Below are 15,796 nucleotides of genomic sequence, written 5' to 3' on the forward strand. Positions count from 1 at the left end.
TCAGCAGGTCTTGTGTCGGTCATAGGCTCAGTGGGAGGGTGTTTCATGTCTTGGTGGCGAGATGGGAGAAGGATCTCCCACCGGTGGCGGTTCTTCAGATGCGCGGGACGGTGGCGAGTGAGAGGTCGGCGGAGTTTAGCTGGCGGTTGGGGGTGTAGAAGGAGAGCCGTCTGTTGAGGTAGGCTGGGCCGGTCTTGTGGAGTGCCTTGTGTGCTTGGATGAGGAGCTTGAAGGATATCCTCTTGTTGACGGGGAGCCAGTGCAGGTTTCTGAGGTGGGCGGTGATAGGACGTATTATGGTACATCGAGGATCAGTCGTGCCGAGGCTTTTTGGATGTGTTGTAGTCGATTGATGAGCTTTGTCGGGGCACCCGCGTAGAGGGCGTTTTCGTACTCGAGTCTGCTGCTGACGAGGGCCTGGGTGACTGTCTTTCTTGTATCTGTCGAGGTCCATCTGTAGATCTTGCAGAGCATGTGGAGGGTGTTGAAGCAGGAGGAGGAGACGGCGTTGACTTGCTTGGTCATTGAGAGCGTTGAGTCAAGGATGATTCACAGGTTGCGTGCGTTGTTGGTGGGGGTCGGGGCTGCCCCCAGTGCCGTTGGCCACCAGGAGTCGTCCTAGGCTGACGGGTTGGAGCCGAGGATGAGAACCTCCATCTTGTCAGAGTTCAGCTTCAGACGGCTGATCTTCATCCAGTCGGCGACGGCCTTCATTCCTTCATGGAGGTTGGCTTTGGCGGTGATGGGGTCCTTGATGATGGAGAGAATCAGTTGAGTGTCGTCGGCGTAGGAGATTATGTTGAGGTTGTGCTGTCGGGCGACGTGTGCGAGTGGGGCCATGTAAATGTTGAACAGTGTCGGGCTGAGGGAGGATCCTTGGGGTACACCGCAGATGATCTCGGAGTCTTCGGAACGGAACAAGGGGCGGCAGACGCTCTGGGTTCTGCTGGAGAGGAAGGAGGTGGTCCATTCCAGAGCCTTGTCTCGGATCCCTGCGGCATGGAGGCATGCGCGTAGTGTGCAGTGGCAGACGGTGTCAAAGGCGGCGGAGAGGTCTAGGAGGATGAGTACTGCAGTCTCCCTGTTGTCTAGCAGGGTCCTGATGTCGTCGGTGGCGGCGATGAGGGCGGTCTCTGTGCTGTGGTTGCTGCGGAATCCTGACTGGGAAGGGTCCAGGATTCTGTTCTGTTCGAGGCATCGGGTTAGCTGTCTGTTAACGATTTTCTCGATGACCTTGGCCGGGAAGGAAAGCAGAGAGATGGGTCGGAAGTTCTTGAGGTCTCTTGTGTCTGCCTTGGGTTTTTTGATTAGGGTGTTGATCTCTACGTGTCTCCAGCTCTCTTGGAAGGTCGCGGTCTCAAGGGAGAGATTGATGACGTTGCATAGGTGGGGTGCGATGGAGCTGCTTGTTTTGTTCAAGACATGGTGCGGGAATGGGTCTGACAGAGCAGGAGTGGATTGTGCTCATGGTCTTGATGGTGTCATCGACGCTCACGCTGGTCCTGGCTAGCAAGGGGACGTGGTCGATGGTGTGTTGTGTTGCTGTCTGTTGGGGCTGTCTCGGTGTTGAAGCGGTCATGGATGTCTTCTATCTTGCGGTGGAAGGTGGCGAGGGAGTCGCACAGGGCTTGCAACGGCGGGAGGTCGTTGGTGTTGGAGAGTTCCTTCACGATGTTGAAGAGCTCCTTGCTGTTGTGTGCGTTGTTGTCGAGGCGGTCTTTGAAGAAGGTCTTCTTGGCAGCCCTGATGAGGTGGTTGCAGATGGCGTCCTTGTGTGCTGCGTGGCTATCCGGAGTTTGTTCACTGTGCCATTTCTTCTCTAGCTTCCGGCAGGCTTGCTTGGAATCTAGGAGTTCTGGGGTGAACAAGCTAGGGGGGGGCTCTTTGAGGGGGGTTTCTTCAGCAGCGCGAGGGTGTTGACGCAGTCCTCGATCCAGCATCTGAGGTTGTGGGCAGCGACGTCTGTGTTGGAGGGTTCGGTGGGTGGGTTGAGAGCTAGGTTTGCATGTAGTTGGTCTTCAGTGATTTTGCTCCAGCAGTGGCGGGGAATCTGTTGGGTGCGGTGCAGAGTGGTGTGTTTCTGGAAGGTGAAGTGGATGCAGCGGTGGTCGGTCCAGAGGAGTTCGATGGTGTGGCTGACTGAGACGTGCAGGCTTGAGGAGAAGACTGGGTCGAGCGTGTGGCCGGTGGAGTGGGTGGGCGTTGTGACGAGTTGCCTCAGTCTGAGGTTGTCGATCAGGGTGGTGGAGTTGCTGTCGTTGTTCTCAAGGTGAAAGTTCAGGTCTCCGAGGAGGATGTAGTCCGTGGAGGGCGGGCGTGCATGCTGATTAAGTCGGCGATGGAGTCGCTGAACTGGGGGCAGGGTCCGGGGGGGGGGGGGTAGGGGGAGCGGTAGATGAGGGTGCCTCTGAGGGTTGAGTTGGGGTCAGTGTGGATCTGGAAATGCATGTGTTCGGCAGTGTTGAGTGCGTCGTCGGTGCTAGTCGAGACCCTGATGCTGTTCTTGTGGATGATGGAGATTCCTCCTCCGACTCCGTTGGTGCGGTCTCTGCGGGTGATCTTGTAGCCGTCTGGGACGGCTATGGGGATGTCGGGTGCGGAGGTGTTGTTCAACCAGGTCTCTGTCAGGAAGGCGACGTCCGGGCAAGGCTGTGTTGAGCATGTCCCAGAGCTCGACGGCGTGCTTGCGGAGCGGGTGTTCAGTAGTATGCATCGGAGGTGGTTGAGGTATTTCTTGGCGGGTGGTTTGTCGGCTCTGCGGCTGGTGTAGCTGCAGTTCCGGCAGGTGAAAGGACCGTGTATGCGTTTCGGGGTGGCCTTGAAGCAGTTGTGGGTCCGTCCGGGGTTGAGAGCGTGCAGAGTGCTGGCGTCGTAGTGGCGGAGGTCGTCGTGGCGGGTGCGGGGGCCAGGGGCTCTGGCGCTGGGCGCGGCCCGCATGTATGGGGAGGTGGGAGTGAGGAGCAGTTGGGAGGCAGGGCAGCGAATGGGCAGTCAGGGGGGGCGGAGCCGCAGGGGACGCAGCGGCGTGGACGGTGAGGGGTAATGAAGGAAACAGAAGGCAAAAGGGCACGACAATTGAGGGGGAAACGAGTGGCACAGAGGGCAGAAAGGTCACAAAAGGGCAAAAAGGTCACAAGAATACAGGGGAAACGAGTGGCACAGAAGGCAAAAAGGTCACAAGAAAGGGCAGAAAGGTCACAGAAATGCAAGGGCAGCTAAGCAATAAAAGGCAAAAACGGGCATAGAGACACGGGGGCCACAAGGGGAGCAGAAGGAAAAACTGGGCAGAGAGACACAGGGGCAGCGAGGAGAGCAGAAGGGAAACCGGGCAGAAAGACACGGGGGCAGCGAGGGGAACAGAGGGAGAGAACGGGCACAGACCACGTTCAGGCAGTGGGGGAGACAGATAACAGCAGTCACAGACACAACAATGAAAATGCAGTCACTACAACGGGAGCAATGAAAGAAAATACAGGCAATACAATGGAGGATGAGCAAACCTACGGCCTACCACTGGCCACCAGGGACGAGGCGCAGGTAGTAGCCTGCGGGTGGAGGAGGGCCTTGAACTTCCTCAGCAGCGGCAGCTGGGGCAGGGACACACAGGTGGTGCTGTACGGAGGGGGAGCGACCTACCTGGAAGGGTCATGGATCGCTCTCGAAAGCACTGGCGGAATCTTGGCGCTATATACCTGGAGTAGCGAAGAAAAGTGTCTTTGTCCAGTCGAGGCATATAGACGTGTAATTGCCCCCATATGAACGTCGGCTTTACGATTTAGGTTCTGAGCGCGTTTTGTAGAGACTTTGTAAAGATTCGACCTAGGTAGGTGTACTCGTTTGTCATTTCCAACAATTTCCCCCCTAGAGTCCAGTTGAATTTGGCACTCAGTTTCCTTCCCGAGAATGGAACTATTTTTGTAATGTCTGCAGACCCGCCCCCCCCCCCGCCAGCCGATTGGCTAAGACGCTCCTGCCTCCCAGCTGACCCGCCCTCACTGCTCCCTTCTTATGACGCCCCCTCAGCGACCGCGCGCAGCGGGAGCACCGAATGAGCGCCGAAGGTGCGCCAAAGGTAAGCCCGTCTGCGCCCGTCCGCGCCTGGACCGCGCCCAGCGCCAGAATCCCTGGCCCCCGCAGACACCAGCCCACCCGCCGGACCTACGACGCCGCCCCCTCAACACCGGCTGAGTCCCGGGATGCTACCGAGCCACCCCTAGACGCACCCACGGACCCTTCAGCTGCCACGCCTGCAAGTTCACCTGCATCCGGACCTGCCTCTCACCAGCACCCGTCAAGCCGAACACCAGCAGCGTCCACCTCAAGTGCATCCTGCTCAACACCCGCTCCGTCCACAGACATGCCATCGAACTCTGGAACCTCCTCGACACCACAGCTCCTGACGTTGCCTTCCTCACGGAAACCTGGATGAACGACTCCTCAGCGCCCGACATCGCCATCCCAGAGGGATACAAGATCACCCGGAGAGATCGCGTCAACCAGACTGGAGGAGGCATCGTCATCATCCACAGGGACACCATCCACATCACGACCAACACCGACGACACCCTGACTACCGCCGATCACCTACACTTCCAGATCCGCACCGACCCGAAGACCACCCTCAGAGGCACCCTGATCTACCGACCCCCGGGACCACGCACACAATTCAGCGAGGACATCGCCGACTTCGTCAGCCCGCATGCCCTCCCCTCCGCTGACTACATCCTCCTGGGGGACATCAACTTCCACCTGGAGAACAACAACGACCGCAACACCACCACCCTGCTCGACAACCTCGGACTCAAGCAGCTGGTGTCCACCCCCACCCACCTCGCCGGACACACGCTCGACGCCATCTTCTCATCCAGCGAAGACATCGCCTTCAGCCACGCCACTGGACTCCACTGGACAGACCACAGCTGCGTCCACTTCACCTTCAGAAGAACGACGATCCACCACCAGCAGCAACAGGTTGCTCGAAGAAGCTGGAACAAGATCACAGCCGACCAGCTTGCCGCTTCCCTGAGCCAGCACCCTCCCGCCAGCTCAGCGAACCCAAGCCAGGCCGCCGACAACCTCACGAAGTGGATCAGCAACTGCGCGGACGAACTCGCCCCACTGAGGACCCCGCCCAGCAGACCCGGCAGCAAGAAGGCCCCATGGTTCACCGACGAACTCAAGAGCTCCAAGAGGAACTGCCGAGCCCTCGAGAAAGCCTGGAGAAGGGAACCAACACCGGACAACATGACCACCCTCAAGCTTGCCACCCGGAAGCACCACCAACTAATCCACGCCACCAAGAAAACTGCATTCAAGGACCGGCTGGACAACAACGCGCACAACTGCAAGGAACTCTTCAACATCGTGAAAGAGCTCTCCAACCCCAACGCCGGAAACAACGACATCACCCCATCGCAAGACCTCTGCAACTCCCTCGCCTCCTACTTCCACAACAAGATCGCGGACATACACAACAGCTTCAGCACTCAACCGACGCACGCCACGAACGAACCACCGCCCCCCACCACCACCCTCCGCGCCTGGACCCCGATCAGCACCGAAGACACCGTCCGCATGATGAACTCCATCCACTCCGGATCTCCGACCGACCCCTGCCCTCACCACGTCTTCAACAAGGCCGACGATGTCATCGCACCCCACCTACGGGACATCATCAACACCTCCTTCAACACCGCCACATTCCCGGAGAGCTGGAAGCACGCCGAACTCAGCGCCCTACTAAAGAAACCTACAGCTGACCCCACCGAACTCAAGAATTACCGCCCCATCTCGCTCCTCCCGTTTCCAGCCAAAGTCATCGAGAAGACCGTCAACAAACAGCTGGCCGCCTTCCTCGAGACGAATGGATCCCTCGACCCCTCACAGTCTGGCTTCCGAGCCAACCACAGCACCGAGACCGCCCTCATCGCTGCCACCGATGACATCCGAGCCCTGATGGACAACGGAGAAACAGCGGCCCTCATCCTCCTAGACCTCTCCGCGGCATTCGACACTGTCTGCCACCGCACCCTAGTGCAGCGCCTCAGCAACGTCGGAATCCAGGAGAAGGCACTGGAATGGATCATCTCCTTCCTAGACGGAAGAACACAGAGAGTCCGTCTACCACCGTACAAGTCAGAGGCCACCGAAGTAATCTGCGGCGTCCCTCAAGGATCCTCGCTGAGCCCCACCCTCTTCAACGTCTACATGAGCCCCCTCGCGGCCATCGCACGCCAACACAACCTCAACATCATCTCCTACGCTGACGACACCCAGCTGATCCTCTCCCTGACCAACGACCCCGCCGCCGCCAGAGCCAACCTTCACGTAGGGATGAAAGACGTAGCCGAGTGGATGACGACCAGCCGCCTGAAACTGAACTCAGACAAGACGGAAGTCCTCATCCTGGGCTCCTCGCCCTCCGCCTAGGACGACTCCTGGTGGCCCCCCGCCCTGGGCACCGCACCCAAACCGACAGACCACGCACGCAACCTGGGCTTCATACTGGACTCCTCCCTCTCCATGACCAGACAAGTCAACGCCGTCTCCTCGTCATGCTTCAACATCCTGCGCATGCTACGGAAGATCTTCCGGTGGATCCCCACCGAGACCAGGAAGATGGTCACCCAGGCCCTCGTCACCAGCCGACTGGACTACGGCAACGCCCTCTACGCCGGAACCACCGCCAAGCTCCAGAAGAGACCCCAGCGGATCCAGAACACCTCAGCCAGACTCATCCTCGACATCCCACGACACAGCCACATCTCCGGACATCTGAGAGACCTGCATTGGCTCCCCGTCAACAAAAGAATCACCTTCCGTCTCCTTACCCACGCACACAAAGCCCTACACGATCAAGGCCCGAGCTACCTCTACAACCGCATCAACTTCTACGCTCCCAAACGCCATCTCCGATCAGCCAGACACGCCCTCGCCGCCGTCCCCCGCATCCGAAGAACGACAACAGGAGGAAGGTCCTTCTCCTACCTGGCCGCCAAGACCTGGAACTCCCTCCCGACCGGCCTGCGCCTGACCCAAGACCACCTCTCCTTCAGGAAGAAGCTCAAGACCTGGCTGTTCGAGCAGTAGCAGCACCCCACCCCCCCCCCCCCCCCCAAGCGCCTTGAGACCCTCCGGGTAAGTAGTGCGCTCTATAAATGTCTTTGATTGATTGATTGATTGATGTTCGGTATTAGATAATTTTCCTCTGTGTAGTTATAGAGTGCTTGTAGATTTCTTGGCAGTTCTCTACTCGTCACTTCTGGAGCAGAACAAAGTTGGTGCAGAACCACACTACACCCTGTAGCAGTGTACAGAAGTACTGCTTTGAAGTTTCTGGATCCAATCTGACACCACCAGAATAGTTTAGAAGGCCAGGAATCTACACTTGGAGGTATTGGTCAGAATTGGGCTATAAAAACATTGAAAATATGTATTTGTGGGACAAAGGTTAACATGAAAACAAATCACAAACTCTTCGAGAAAATATTCACCATGGTTTAAAAAGCATCTCCTTCCCAATTTTTAAATGCATAATCTCACAACATTAGCTTAACTTTACTGTGGAATATTTACAGGGAATCACAGAGACTGCAGTTTGTGTGAGAGGACTGAAAAAAAGAAATTGAGGGGGTGGTTTAGATGATGAAATGGGTGACGTGAAAGTGTGTGAACTAACCACTGGTAGCATAACAATGGAGACAGAATAGTATAGTAGAGACGACAAAGGATGAATAGTCAGTGGAAGTCAGCGCCACCTTGGAAAATATCATGGGATGACGTTCTCTGGACATATTTGGGGGATGATGGTTGATGGATGAGTTATCCGTGTGTGATGGTGTAATGTTAAGGGGGAACAAATTGATTCAAATCTCCCAGTTGAATAAAGCTATTGGTAAACTTGGCATATATGGGTCACTTAATATATGCAAGACGAAGAACAGATTACGAAGAGAAGTCCAATAGAGACTCTTAGGAAACTGGAGTACCTGTTGTACCAAATCACTATTAGTTTTTGGAACTTTATGTTTAGCAGGATATCAGAAGACACAGATTTCATGTCTGCGGACATGTTCTTTGCCTGTTATTAATTGCTGTGTCTCGGAAAACCCTTAGCGGTCTTGGGCCTTGACACGCCAGAACAAAAACATAAATTAAGCGTATTGATCAAAATGCTAATCTTGCTGCGGCAAGTTTTATTTTGCTGGAACTTTGAAAATATGCACAAAATAGATTACAGAAGATAACTTTCAGTATCGCTATCACAGTAAAACGACCTGCAATATTTTAAATCAACGAGTATTAAGTAAGTGTTTGGGAAGGCACCTACACATGCTAGAAGAGAGTTCTGAGAGCCCTGCCAAGCGACTGAACACCGGCTTAAATCTGCCACCACTTAGTTACTCTCGCAAAGGGCGCAATCATAGCGTTGCACACTCACCTGCCGAGTGGCAGCTGGCCAAGGTGGGAAGAAGCAGTAGGAAAAGCAGGACAGCAGACCTCCTAAAGTTAGACTTTATAATGACGGTAGGCAGGTGTGGCGTAAACGAGGTAGGGTGCTGGGTTAGTATGAAGGAGGCGCACGACCTGTGACGATTTTAGAGCCCGGGTGGCTCCCGGCGGCAGTCTGTTGTCTTACAAGTTGATGTCGCAGCTGTATCAGAGCTAGGTCGGCTGCCTGGCGAAACGTCCGTTCATCAGCGACCTTCCCATTTACGACGATCAAAGGGGTCTTTGAGGTACTTGTGTCCCAGTTCACTGGCTCACTCAATGATTCATTGACAGAAGGGGAGGAGAGTCTGTTGCAAAAGGCTAATTTTGTTCCGGTCACGTGAACTCTCCGGGCATCACAACCAATGAACAACTGGGTTTGATGTTTTAAACTTTAGTCTTTAACAGAACAAGCGGTTATCCAACCAATCACAAGCATGCACAGCCCGTTAGCCAATGAGCTCAGTGAAACCCCCATCCAATTAAGGCAAACGCAATTTTTTCACCATTTTTAAAATACGTTTCATACTCCTACTTGGTAGTGCGTGTGAGCATCCAAGTGCTACCCTTGGCTACGTGTTCATTGTAGTAATGGTGTATCAGGGAAAGGAGTAATATCGAGGCTCGTTTCAAATGAATGACTGTCTAGATTAATAATTCAACTCAAGTGGTGAGATACCGTGTACCTGCGAGAGCCACAGGAGCCCCGACTGTCAACGTGTGTGCGGTTATAGGAGCATCGCCGACAGGAGAGCCACTGTTCTTTCGGTAATTCCAGGACTTCACTTTGAAGTGTTTACTACGAACGAATGTGATTAAAGCGTAGACATTCCTGGTTCTTTCTCTTTTAGCACGATTTTGTGTAATTGCATGGATGTTGACTTTTGGTCTGAATACTTGAATGCCGAAATATGTATGCATTTAAATACTTCATATTTTTTTATCGGTTACGTATCTTTGTTTTTTAAAACACGGTGTCGCATGCCGAGTTGTGGATACACAAGCCCAGGGGAGAAACAAAGACAACCATCCTAGTTCTCCATGTTCAACGCCTTTAACTGCTGATTTTAATTTTTTTGTGGTGATCGTTTGTTATGCGGGTTGACCGTAGAACTGCCAACATGTAAAGATCGTTATTTAAAAAAAATATATATATATATATTTTTTTTTTCTCCAAAAATGTATGCATCAGCATCACTATTTTGGGGAGTTGTCTCCACTTGGTGTAACAAATCTCGAGGGGGCCTCCCTGCAAGGCATATGAAGGGGCACCCCTCTGGACTCAATTAGGAGCTCTGCAGCCAGAGTCCTGTGCTGAGGGCCCCCCCTGGAGCTTGATGGGAGTGGGAGCTGGGGGGGGGGGGGGGCTTGCGTTACGCCCCAGGTTGTCTCGTTTATCATGGGGTTTCATCTCCAAAGATAACGTTTTGCTGGAAAAATGACAGTTTACTTCCTTATCCTTCGATTTTGTATCGCCACCTAAAACGGCGATTGTGTTAATTGTATGTTACTGTCTGTTTACTTAATTTAAAAACGATAAACGTGTTTAACAAAGTGCCACCTGAAACCATTAGACCTAAACAACTAGTTTGGGTGGAACTGTTAGTTGATTAGATGTCTGTAAGGAAATGTTGCTTTCAACTTGATTGTGACTCGGTTGATGGACCAGTAGTGGCAAAGACAGTCTAATTTACTTTTATGTGGTGCAAGCAGACACTAATCTTTATACACATTGACCTGTACTACCTCGAAATATGCACACCAATTTGGCCCCTTGAAACGCCTCAAGTAGAACATAAGTCTTATGAATGTAATGATTGTTACCTAAAGGTGTGGCAGTTGTGTGTTGGCCTGTTGACATCTATCTAACAAGTTGGAAAGAGGAGATGTATAAATGTGGATGGGGTGACATTTGGTAATAGTAGACTGTTAGATATCAGGGAGAGCTAGCTACCTATGGCTGTGAATCAAACACAAGCAAGCACGCACAGTGGGATTGGGGCGCACAAAAAAGAAAGAAGGAATTTATTTATCAGACTTGTAAAGCTTATGGTTACCCAACCAAGGGTTTCCCAGCACTATGTCATGGTGTAGGTAAAACCTGTGGGCTATTCCAGAAAGAAAGAAAGAAAGAGGTAAAACTATCAAGTTGTGAGCCTCTTCGGGAAGATATAGCTAGAGGTTCTCAGATTGGGGGAAGAGTTCCACAGCTTTGGCCCTAGGAAATAGAAAGTTGCTCGACCACCAGGATCGGTTGGGTGTGTAGGGTAGTACCAATGATCTTAAGTAGGAGGGCGGAAAATAATGTATTCGAAACTGATAAGTAGGTGGTGCACTGCATAGGTTCAGTGACAACTTTAGTGGTATTCCTCAATGCAGTGCACCACCTACTTATCAGTTTCGAATACATTATTTTCCGCCCACCGGTGGATTGCACGCCCTGAAACATGCAATTTGAGGAAATAAGCAAAAGCACGGAAGCAAGAGCCCACACACTGGCCTATGATGAATCAGAAAAACAACGCATCTACTCGCTGATCGAGGAAGACATCACCCCCACCTCCACTAGTCGAAGCAAGGAGCAATGCATTAAACAGTTACTTTACTTATCCAAACGCCACATCAACCAAAAGCTCCATGCGAGCACGTTACTTCGATACCACCGGGCACTCAGGATCCCACGTGGTTTGCGCATAGCGTTGAAGCCGTCTCTATGTAAAAATTCGAAACCGTTTCTAGAAAAATGGAATGGTATTTTGAATAAATGTAGTCTTGACCTGATATTGTTAATTGTTGAAGAGCTGGCTGGAATACTTAAAGAGTTGGAAACAGAAATCAAAGAACTTGATAATGAAATTAAGCAATTGCTCACACCTGAGGAACTAACGTCAACCTTAGATGACATTAAAAATACGCTTGACAGACACCAAAAAGAAATAAATGAGCGCAAAATAAGAAAGTTCCGCCGGGACACGCTTGACTACAAGCTTGATGAAGTTTATTCTTGGGCTGACGTCTACGCCCAAAGGCGACGGAATAAACCGTTCAACACCCAGACGGACACATCATCCTCTGACTCTGAGGCTACTAGCCGCACATCCAGAAAACCCACTACTGGTACCAGACCTCCTCCTAACACTGAAAGAGCCAGCACATCATCTACTAGTCAAGAACAAACACCTACGAGTCATTTTTTAGAGGTGGACACCAGCGAACTCGAAGACTCAGGCGGAGCCAGACCAAAAGAAAAAGAAAAGAGCCTCCCCAACACCCGGAGCACGGTAGCCAAAAAGGACCTGAAACCAAAAAAGACAGTCTAGTGATTAACATTTCAGATACCCACGTCTCTAAGTATGAAATGAATTTACTCGAACGAGGCACATCGTTCATCCCAACCACCACCACCAACTTGCTGGAACTTGAGGTCAGCACCTTCAAGTTCGCTAGAAAGCTAAGACTAAGACACTTTTTCGAGAATGTATTACCAGTTACCACCAACATAACCAATACAAGGGAGGATGAACTCAAAGGCCTACGACCTCCAAGTACCTATCAAGCCCCGTGCAGTCACAAAAGCATTGACCTATTTGAAACATTAGTACATTACAGTACAGTACGTAATGATCTACAGAAGATCAACTTCAAAATCCCCAGGAGAGCCTACAATCTGACCAACAAAGACCGGGATACACTTAAATCTTTGGCCAATAATCCCAAAATCAAGTGCACTAAGGCTGACAAGGGAGGCGCGCTAGTAATTTTGAACTCCAGTATGTACACACAAAAATTAATGGAACACGTACAAGACAACATGACCTATATGGCACTCGACAAAAATCCAACCTTGGAGTTCCAGGATCTTCTTAAAGAGATCGTTAACCGAGCCCATCTGGCAGGCACGATTGAAGAACGGACCAAAAACTATCTGTTACTCGAACACCCACGAAGTCCAACCATCCACATGTGTCCAAAAATACACAAGAACTTAACGGACCCACCCTTTAGACCGATCGTGTCCACAAAGGGATCTATACACGAGACAACAGGGAAACTGCTCGATAAGTACCTACAACCTCTCATTGTAAAGACCACCAGTTATATTAAAGATACCACTGACTTTCTAGTGAAATTATCAGCCATTGAAGTCACTAACACATGACCACTGATCCTCTGCACCGCAGATGTTAGTTCACTCTACACATCGATACCACATCTTGGTGGCATTGAAGCTATCGAACAAATTTTGCTCAACAGCGAGATCAACACACCCATGCAGGCCTTCCTCATGGAACTTATGATTTTCATTTTGTATCACAGTTACTTCAAGCTAGACAACCAATGGTTCCTACAGCTATCCGGAATGGCGATGGGAAATTGCGCTGCCCCAACGTATGCGAATGTATACATAAAACAATACATATACATGGATGAAAAGTTCAAAAACCACGCTAAAATGTACGTGAGGTACATAGATGACCTGTTTTTTATGTGGTCCGACACTAAAGATTCACTAAATGAGTTACTTACAGAAGTCAATACAAAGGATCCCAGAATAAAGCTTACATGGCACATCAGTGACATTGATATCGCTTTCCTTGACGTTCACATCAAGATCACACCAGAGGGACTAACCACCGATCTATACAGGAAGAACACAGATCGCAATAATACCTTGCATTTTACTAGCTTTCACCAAGGGTCTCTGAAGCAACACCTACCCTTTTCACAAATGTTGCGCGTGAAGCGCATTGTCTCCGATGAACAGATATACACTTCACGCATTAATGAAATGCGTGAACGGTTCCGTGACAGAGGATACCCTGAGCACACTTTAAATGAAGCCCAAACTAGAGTTGATAAAATCACCAGAAAAGACAGCCTTTTGAAAACCGAAAAGCAAAAAGATCAACGCATAGTTTTAGTCTCCAAATTTTCCACCGCCAGCCCAGCATACAAAAAGATCATATGGAGACATTGGCCCATTTTACAAGTTGAACCTGACTTTCAGGGCATCTTTACAAAACCTCCACTTTTTGCCCACACAAGAAGCAGGAACATTAAAGAGATTCTTTCGAGACCCACAGAGACAGTCACGCAACAACGTGGTACTAGACCTTGCTTTAATTGCAATCATTGCAATAGTGTGATCAAAGGCAATCTCATCCAGCACCCAATGAAAGGGCATAACATCAAGCTTCAAGTTGACGCTACCTGTGATTCTTTGAACCTTATTTACGCACTGAAATGCCCCTGCGGGAAGTTATACATCGGTAAAACTGAACGTAAAATCAAAACTCGTCTTAACGAGCATAAATCAAACATCAGGCTGAAAGCTGAAAAATCCAATGTTGCGATGCACTTTGCAGAGGCCCGACATACCATTGCACAACTCAAATACATTGTACTTGAGACTCTCACTAAACGTGAAGGTGTAGACAATAACAAACTTTTGCTTAAACGTGAACTTGAATGGATCTATCGACTTCAGACCCAGAAGCCACACGGTCTCAATGACCGCATTGAATACAGTTGTCACCTGTAATGTTTTCATTGTTGATGATCACGTTTACTTAATAATGTAACTGTTTATTTACACTTGCTCCCTTTTCCCTTATCTTTTAATGTGTCTTGCACGTCACCTTCACTACATTCCAAGATGGCCGCGACCGTACCGTTTTTGGTATAAGTCCATCGTTTACTTCACTCTTTTAACCTACGTCATAACCCCCAGCGACATATATCAGAGCTTCTCCGCCGGAACCCCGCGCAGCGTTTTCTAACAGCACACCGACGGCTCCTGCCACCCGACACTATGAAGTAAGTTCTCCACCCTGCTTGACTGCACGCTTACCATTAAGTTACCTGTTAAACGCGCGCTTATGCACCACACGTGTCAACTTCCCTCTCACTAACCCGACCCCCACTTCAGCACTACGAGCACTAGTATATTTTACAGTAGGTGCATGCAGTAGCACTCTCACCCTTTGAGCACGCATTTAGATCAACATTTCGACCCTAAGCACTCCACTCACCCAGTCCACTTTGTCTTCCTCCACAGCGCTCCGTGATCAAGGGCACTCGCCCGAAATGCATTGGAGATGATTGTTCATAGAATCACCTTTATGAAATACATGTCGCTAATTGATATGCAACTAATATCAACCTGAACATGTCTGCTGAATAAAAGCATCAAAAAGTTCAACAAGTTTATGAATCAATTTAATTGATCACCCCCGGAGTGCCTAATCAGGGGATGTATTAGCAGATCTCTGCATACACGACCTATTTGATTCTTAAGTAGGAGGGGCCAGTGTTTGATAGACATATGTGCACATAGCATAGTGCCTTGAATTGAACTCAACCCTCAATTGGGAGCCAATGTAGCTCACGGAGCAGCCTGGCAGTGGGATGGAATTTGGGGTTTCGAAGTAGGAGTCTAGCTGCTGTTTTCTGCACTACCTGGAGTTGCCTAAGAGGTACTTTGGGACACCCAGGTAAAGAATGTTTCCGAAATCAAGCCTTGAGATCACCAAGACTTGGATGACTGTTGGCTGATGACATTCTAAAAATGTTCTCAACCATCTGAAACTGAACTGGGGTGGCGAATTGAGCTAAAGAACGATGATGGATTCAACCCAGATCTGTGACTGGGGTTGAGTGTCTGAAAAGTTCTGCGCTCAATGCATCATCTCCTTGTGTTTGCTTTGTTCGCCCTAAGTTGGCAGGGTATTCCCAGACGTGGGTCCCTTGCTCACTTTGCCACTGGAATCAAGCTAGCCTGGCTGATGAGGGGTATTACCCCGAAACCAGTCCCAGAATGCTTGTTTCCGGTCCAGGGAAGACCTGGCTTGGCAGTTCGGACTGGACTGTTCCCGTAAGGCATAGGGTCAAGACTTATTTGCATATAGCTGGGTGTGACCTGGGGTGGCGAAGTGAGCTGAAGAACGATGATGGATTCAACCCAGATCTGTGACTGGGGGTGAGTGTCTGAAAAGTTTCAGCGCTCCGTCCATCATCTCCTTGTGTTTATTTCAAACTGCAAAGCAGGTGGTAGACACTTTGTTGATTTGATAGTTCATGGAAAGATTATTGTCATGCCAGACTCCCAGGTTCTTAACTATTGGAGCCGGGATTAGAAAAGTGCCCATTGCCTCTGACCACAACTGTGAGCCCCATAAATGGGAATTATTGCCTAGCAATAGTACCTCAGTCTTTTCTCAGTTTAACTTCAGCAAGTGTGTGTAAATTCAGGTCCAGATTTGTTTGAGGCAACAATGTAGCTGTGTTTCTCCTGGGAGGACAGGGA

General features: G+C 50.4%; 2 protein-coding genes across 3 annotated transcripts in view; one reads left to right on the forward strand and one right to left on the reverse strand.

Moving 5' to 3' along the window:
* NUP37 (nucleoporin 37) overlaps window positions 1-15,796 on the reverse strand; it is a 240,694-nt gene that overhangs the window by 173,299 nt on the left and 51,599 nt on the right. The window contains exon 1 of one of the 2 annotated variants that reach the window (XM_078674686.1): window positions 8,441-8,829. The exons of the other annotated variant lie outside the window; for it this stretch is intronic. The gene's annotated coding sequence lies outside the window, so the exon portion shown is untranslated. Of the gene's footprint in view, window positions 1-8,440; window positions 8,830-15,796 lie in introns of those variants that run through there. 2 annotated transcript variants of the gene reach the window in all.
* Window positions 9,009-15,796, forward strand: part of PARPBP (PARP1 binding protein) — a 236,194-nt gene continuing 229,406 nt past the window's right edge. The window contains exon 1 of the mRNA XM_078674673.1: window positions 9,009-9,258. The gene's annotated coding sequence lies outside the window, so the exon portion shown is untranslated. The remainder of the gene's footprint in view (window positions 9,259-15,796) is intronic.

The sequence above is a fragment of the Lissotriton helveticus genome, chromosome 1_1, assembly GCF_964261635.1.
Source record: "Lissotriton helveticus chromosome 1_1, aLisHel1.1, whole genome shotgun sequence".
In the NCBI taxonomy this organism is placed as follows: domain Eukaryota; kingdom Metazoa; phylum Chordata; class Amphibia; order Caudata; family Salamandridae; genus Lissotriton; species Lissotriton helveticus.